Source organism: Hemicordylus capensis, chromosome 6, assembly GCF_027244095.1.
Source record: "Hemicordylus capensis ecotype Gifberg chromosome 6, rHemCap1.1.pri, whole genome shotgun sequence".
NCBI lineage: Eukaryota > Metazoa > Chordata > Lepidosauria > Squamata > Cordylidae > Hemicordylus > Hemicordylus capensis.
Genome location: NC_069662.1, coordinates 165567583 through 165575363, shown reverse-complemented (window position 1 = coordinate 165575363; position 7781 = coordinate 165567583).

Genomic DNA, 7781 nt, shown 5'->3' with positions numbered 1-7781 from the left:
TGGGTCAGGCCCAAGGCCCATCTAGTCCAGCATCCTGTTTCACACAGTGGCCCACCAGATTCTGCTGGAAGCTGCGGCAGTAGTTGAGGGCATGCCCTCTCTCCTGCTGTCACTCCCCTTCAACTGGTACTCAGCAGGTGTGGCGCATCCTATGCAACATGTCTTAGACCACCCCTGCCTATTTATAGTGAGAGAATAAGTTGGGAACCTGTGAAAATCCCCAGTCAAAGGGGGCTAGAAAGAGGAAGTCCTAGAATAGACTGTTGCTTCAGATTGCAGCAGACGAGCCACTTTTGAATGCTGCTCTCTATAAAGAACATCCCAACAGAGAATGCTAGAAACAGGTTCTAGCCCAGCCTACTCCCTGCTATGCTAGCTTTCTGCTTTCAATGACTTCTTAATGCAGCAGAATATGCACTTTGGGCCCCCCCCCTGCCATCCTGCCCCCTATCACAGCTAGGCCTGTCCTTAGGGCAGGGCGACAGGGGCGATTGCCCTGGGCGTAGCTCCACAGCGGAGGCATGAACAGCTTCTCACTTAGCAGCCTCATGCCACCCGGCAGCCAGCTGCAACTTGGAAGCAGAGGAGAAGAAAGAGTGCAAGCAAGAAAACACAGGATGTGGAGCATGTGGAGACGTGGGTGGGGCTGAGCACTGGTGGAGGGGTTCCCTCCCACTTCCCAAGTCTCTTTTCTGCAGGGAACCTTTGCTCTCATTCCCTGCAGCGTCAGCCAGCCCCATCAAGTGATCTCGTGAGTTTGAAGGCTGTCCCAGGGAGAAGGCCTATCTGGGGAGTTGCTCTACTGTGGGAGGGTTCCCTCTTCCCCTTCCCAGTAACCCCCATATAGCCAACCAGAGCAAGCCTGGGAAAAGAGAGGCTAGAGAAGTTGTCTCCTTGCCATTTTGCTGCTGCTCCCTGGGTTTCTCTTGGCTTCAGCCCCTTCCATCTATCCTTCTGATTTCCCAAGCAATATGTAAGAATATATTTTTAACTTAAACCATTCTTGCTTTCTTAGACCAAATTTATGTTGTAAAAATCATGAGGGAAGTGTAATATGCTTTGGCAGAGAGCAGAGAAACAGTATGCTACACCTTGCACTTCCAAAAGATAGCATATACTTGGAAGTAAGAACAGCCCTGCTGGATCAGGCCCAAGGAAGCCCATCTAGTCCAGCATCCTGTTTCACACAGTGGCCCACCAGATGCTGCTGGAAGCCACAGGCAGGAGTTGAGGGCATGCCCTCTCTCCTGCTGTTACTCCCCTGCAACTGTTACTCAGAGGTATCCTGCTTCTGAATACCATTGAAAGTACTTGCTATCCATTGAAAGTGCTTGCTTCCCTGTAAATGTATCAACTTGAAGGTGCTAGTTTCATATTAAACAAAATATGAGGATGTTCTAATGGACAGTGTAATCTTATTTTGTGGGAAGGGGGAGAAATAAAACTTATAAACTATAAATTTTATAAAACAACAAGGCCTGAGCCTTTAGTACCTTACAGCATCATGAAAATTGTACTAAGATTGGGGAGATGCAACCTTTTTGTTGCAGGACCAACTTGTTTCCTCTAATAGCAAACTCAGGTGGTTGAATGCTACATAAGAATAACCCAGATATTATTCTGTGACGGCTAAGTCACAGAATAATAAGGGGCCAGGTTCACGTATGCATTGCTAACTGGCTGAAGAATATGAAACAGAGGATGGGGAAAACAGACAATTTTCACAATGGACAGAAGTAAGAAGCAGAGTCCCCCAGGGATTGGTAGTGGGACCACTGCTTTTTAATTTATTCATAAATGAGCTCGTAATGGAGGTAAGCAGCAATGTGGCCAAACTGGTGTCTGTACCAATGTATATGTATATTATATTGTATATATAATGTATATTATATTGAAATGTTAAGGAGGTCCTGCATATGCATTCGCTTCCAGCCCCACACACCCCTAGGGCCAGCCCTGCCCGCAGCATTTAGGTATGTCTACAGGCAGAGCCCACTTCAGCAATATAAGGTGCTGTGGCACTGTCCTACCTTGTAGGGTTGTAAGGAGGATTACTGAGATCACATAGGAGAAAAGCTTTAATATTTTAAAGGAAGAGCTATATAGTAGGGCTGAGCAGTCGTGTCGGTCCAACAGGCAGGTCAGACTGGATATGTCCTCTGTCAGGCATTATCGGAAGAAGTTCTGCCATGATGGGAGGGAGCCCAACTACAATCCATCCTGTCCTGGCAGAACTCTGTTGGAGTTCTCTGTATTCCCAAAACTAAATGGCCAGTGGGCTGCCTCTCAGCTGAGTGGTGGCTTGTTGGCCATTTATTTATTTAACATATTTTTATACCATCCAAAACTTAAGTTTTGAATCGGACAGGATTGGGGGTGGGGGTCAGGGATGTCTCTAAGGAGGTGCGGGGATGGGGCGAATCAGCATGTGCAGAGCCTCCTTAACATTTCGTATAATTACAGAATCCTACTGAATGATGACATACAGTGTAAATAGTGTAAGTGAGGTTTTTTGACATGTCCAACCAGCTTGGACATAGTGTCCATTTTTTAATTTCTAAAATAAAAAGAACAATGCATGGTTCACAGTTCTCACGCAGACGTTCTGGGTTGCAAATCAACCAGAGCATAGTGCATTTATAAATAAATAATGTTTCGGATGTTTTTGTAATTTTCTACCATGAAACAAGACACTTAGGGCTTTTTGATGGGTTTTTTTAATTCAAAAAAAGATTTAAAAACCAACAATTTGTCTAATCCACTTCAATTTAATAAATATATTTCTCCCCCTCCCCACATCTCAATATCAAAGCCCTATGGCAAGTCATTCCAGGTAATCTAAAGGCTGAGGCAGACTGGGGTGTGGTGTGGTGTGGTGTGTGTTGGTGTGTGTGTGTGTTGGTGTGTGTGTGTGTGTGTGTTGGTGTGTGTGTGTGTGTGTGTGTTTGTTTGTTTGTTTGTTTGTTTGTGTTTTAATAAAGGCAAAGAGCAGATTCTTCCATGTGGGGGTGAAATGTTGGTCTAAAGGCGGGGGGCTTCAGTTCCAGACATTTTTGTAAGTTTCTGCCATGAAACAAGCCACTTATAGGGCTTTTAAAAGGGGAGGTTTAAAACAAAAAATTTTAAAAAAATGTCCAGTCCACTTCAGTTTAGATATACATATTCCTCCCACCCTTCCCTACATCTCTGCTCAATACCATAGCCCTATGGAAAGCCAATTCCTAAATATTCAAGGGGTGGGAGATAACCACAAAAAGGAAATTACATCATACCTCCATTACTAAGCAGGCACAGGCTAGGCTGAGGGTCTGCAGAGAGCTGTGGTGGGTAAGGGCAAGCGCTGGACACTCTGCCCGCCTCTGTCCTGAGCTTCAGGCTTTAGCAAGGCCTGCATGGAGGCCTCTCTAGAAGCCCTGCCCACCCAGTGAACAGCTGGGAGGCGGAGAGAGTAGGAACTCTAGCAGCTGGCCTGGGAGCCTTTCAAGCCTGTGCTGCACATCCACACGAAAGATCAGCTCTGGCTGCACACAGGGAAAGATAAGTGACTGGGGGAGAGGAGGGCAGGCTGCACTGCAGTGTGCCTAGAGCAGGGCTCGGGGCAATGGCCCCGGTCGCCCTGCCCTAAGAACAGCCCTGGTTTAGCTATATCAGTCCTCCTTAAGGTGTTTCTGTTGGGTTGGATCCTCTCAGATCCAGTCCAACATTTTTTAGGCTGCACAGGCTTACTTTATTTACATTTCTAGCCTGCCCTCTACCCAAAGGTCTCAGAGCGGGTGACATATAGAGATGCATATTCACAATCCGTACTTCACAAAAACCCACCTAGCTAAACATTTGTCAGAAGTCAAAGATTCCATACCCAGCACCCAAACTAAGTATGTAGAAGGCGATGTGGTGTAATGGTTAGAGTGCCCAACTTGGACTGGGAAGACCTGCATTCAAATCCCCGTGAAGTTCACGGAAGGTATCTCAGGCCAGTTATCTCTACTGAACCTGCCTCGCAGGGTGGCTGCGTGAATAAAAGGGAAGGCAGGACCATCTACTCTGAGCAACAGAGGCGGGATAGAGTATCTTCTATATATGTAATTCTCTAAGGCATACCCGTGGCTAATGCCATGCATGGCAGCTCTTGCGAGGGTTCGGAGAGCTGCCAGGTAGCCACGGATACAGGCAGGAGAGAAGAAAATAGCAGCTGTGGCAGCAGCCGGCAAAAAAACAACGGCGGCCAGCTCGCCAGAAAGCAACGGAGGAGGGGAGAAGCAGTGGGCCGGCCAGCTGGAAAGCAGGTGGGCAGTTGGCTGGGCAAGGGGGAGAAGTGGGCCGGCGGTGGGGGGGAGGAGAAGTGGGCCAGCCGGCAAGCTGCAGGTAGGGGCTGGGAGGCAAGGAAGAAAAAGGTGGCGGTGGGTAGGTGGGATGGCCCGCTCTCCCGCCCGCCAAAGGTGCAGATGCTCTGCACCCGGCCTAGCTAGTCAAAATTAATGTATAGTAATTATTGAAGCTGGAGCCACTCCAGTGTGGTCATTTTCTCCTGCTAGAAGTGGCTAGCTACCTCCTCCTCTAGTTCCGGGTCTGTGCGAAGGAGCTGCTGAGGGGTGAATGCCTTTACCCTGGGATCACTCCGTTTGCAGATTGATAAAGGAATTCTGATGTGAACCAGCAAGGCAGATGGGTCACCCAGGGCCTTGGGCTGGGGAGCGGGGAGCAATTGCCCTGGACCCCATGCTTAGGGGAGCGGAATCCAAAGCATGGTCCAGTATTTGAAATGATGCTTTTTCGTTCAAGGCAGTGAAACAAATCAGTTAACATTTCATCCCAGGACCAAGAGTTATTTCAGGATTCGGGGTTATCACCATGACACAGCATGCAGTGGCAATATTACACATGCAGTGGAATGTAATGTTGGTACAGTTTCACAAGAGCAAATATTGCACAGTTGAAGGATGCCATAGTGCAGCCTTCAATATGTGCATGCATACACGTGCACACACACTCTAGTGCGTGTGCGCGCATGCGTATGCATGGGGAAATGCTTGACTAACAAGCAGAAGGTTGCTGGTTCGAATCCCTGCTGGTACTATATCAGGCAGCAGTGATATAGGAAGGTGCTGAAAGGCTTCATCTCTCACTGTGCAGGAGGAGGCAATGGTCAACCCCTCCTGTATTCTACCAAAGACAACCACAGGGCTCTGTGGGCGCCAGGAGTTACCGACTAGAGGGCACACTTTACCACTGTGTGTCTGTGTATACATACATGTGGACAAAAGTGTTAGTATCCCTCCATGAAAAAAGAAGAACCCACAATTGTATCTGAAATAAACTTGAAACTGACAAGTGTAATTGGCACCCATCATTGTTTATTCTGCATTTAACAAAAATCAGACTTTGCTTTAGAGTTTTGATGCAACAGAAAATTTCAGATAATAACACAAATGAAAATAACACATATACATACACACGTAAAGTGTGCTGTCAAGTCAGTGTCAACTCCTGGCGCCCACAGAACCCTGTGGTTGTCTTTGGTAGAATACAGGACAGGTTGACCATTGCCTCCTCCCGCGCAGTCTGAGCTGATGCCTTTCAGCATCTTCCTGAACACTATCATACATATTAATTAGCACTACAACACATAGTGTTGCTTGTGTGACACATGGCATGTGTTGCCCTCATGCCCAGCTGCTCCATTCCACTCTGCATGTAACTTTGCAGAGTATGTCAGCCAGAGGAAAATGGGGGGGGGGGCGTTTCAAAGGAACATCCTGCCCCCGGGCCTCTCAGAGTCTTGGAAAGGCCTTGGGGTCCCTGCCGGAACTGTGACCATGAGGAGGGGGGAAGAGGGCTGGAAGAACTCCCCGTCATGCCAGAGAAGGCCCCAAATCAGTACTCTTGAAAGCCAGACCTTTTGGCAAGGCCATTTCAAGGGGAATCCTCCACCCGCCCGCCCCCCCTTGGAGCTGCAGTTTTATGCTGTACAGCTCCACAGTGCCCCCTTCTGTCATAGCTCCACACAGCTTCACTGTGGAACAGAACCCTATTTCAGAATGCTTTTTGAGGATTAAATTAATTTATTATTATTATTATTATTATTATTATTATTATTATTATTATTTTATTTTATTTTAACACAAAATGCTGGCAATGGCTGCAGCATTAAACTCCAGACTGGGCTTAAGTAACACCTGTTGGGACTTTCAGGAGTGAGAGGCAGTGTGGTTTGGGGGCTGCCCGGGTTCTCAGTCTTGAATTCCCAGAGGTTGTTGGACTACAAGTCCCATCATCCCCCCCCCACCCATTGAAGCTGGGGATGATGGGGAGTTGTAGTCCAGCAACCTCTGGGGACCTAAGTCTGGGAATGCCTGATCTAAACTGAAGCCTTCCATAGCATGGAGAAAAGCATTATCCTCTAACTGATGGTTTTTTTAACCAATCCTCCAGGACTGGTCTGGCATCTCCAGGAATCAGCATCAATCTTAGGTAGTTATTAAAGGATAATTTAAGAGCCTGATACAGTGAAAAAATATAGGGATTTTTTTAAGGAGAATAAATATCCAGGAATAGTTTCAATTGGAAATGGCAACCCTATACAAACGACTGTGTATCAAACTATTAGTAAACGCAGAGGAACAAGGGCTATTAAAAAGCATTATCAGCCCTCTGCTGAGAGTGACCAGTCGTCACTCTGAATCACATGGGCCTCTACAGGAAGTCCCCACCTTACAAACAGGTTGTGTTTCAAATGTTCATAAGTCGGATGTTCAAGACTCCAAATGCATCTCGTTCCCAAGAGCGACGACTTGTTTGTTAAGTGCAAGCTGGCATTTGTAAGTTGGGGACCTCCTTAATGTCGCACGTTACCAAGCTTTGCTTGTAAGTCTGGGTGCTTGTGACTCGGGGAGTACCTGTATCTTTAAATCACACTTAGAAATTGGGGGATGTATTTGGATTTGTGGGGCAGGGTGCAAAGTCTCATCCTGACCCCATCTCATGCCCAACTCTTCTACGTTTTGTTTATTTTAAGTGGGGACCAACCCTTTTTATACCCCATACGTAGCTACACTCATCCAGAAAGGTGGCAGAGAGAGGTGGCAAAATGCCCAGTGCCATTTCAGGCTGTAAGAGGGAGGGGTGGTTACTACTTTTGAACACTCCCCCATGTCAAAGACTCCCAGCAAACAGCAAATTAGCACATCCCAAAGAGAGATGCTAGTCCAGCTCATTGCCTGCTATGCTAGTTTTCTGTTTGCAGGAAATGTTTAATGTGGAGCTGCATTAAGGAACAGCACACACACACAAACACACCCTGCACACAGCATGAAGTGCTTTCCATCCCTTCTTTTTGCTGCATGTACAGAGCCCCAGTCTGGAGTTAACACCAAGTGCAGGAAGAGGGGATTTCCTTGGCTTGGCGATGATGTATGATTGCAGGTTAATCCCCTCTGCCTGGAAAGTGACCTGTTGTGATAAAGAGGGAGAAAAGGAAATGAAGATAATTAGGGGTTGTCAGGTTCAGGGAGAGGCTCCAAATTAAGCTATCCGGCTGCCGTTCAAAGGAGGATGGGGCAAGGAAGAGACCTTGCCTGTGGCTACAGGGGCTCCCCAAATACTTCCCTCCACACACACCTTCAACCAAGAGGCACAGGCCCGAATTGGGTTCTCTAGCACCCTCACGGCTGGGGCATTTGCAGCCGAACAATGGTTGGCAATCTGGATGAACAGTGGTGGTAGCAGAAAAATAACATGGCGGGAGCGGGAGGCAGTGTTCTCTCTAATTTTTTCATCTGTGT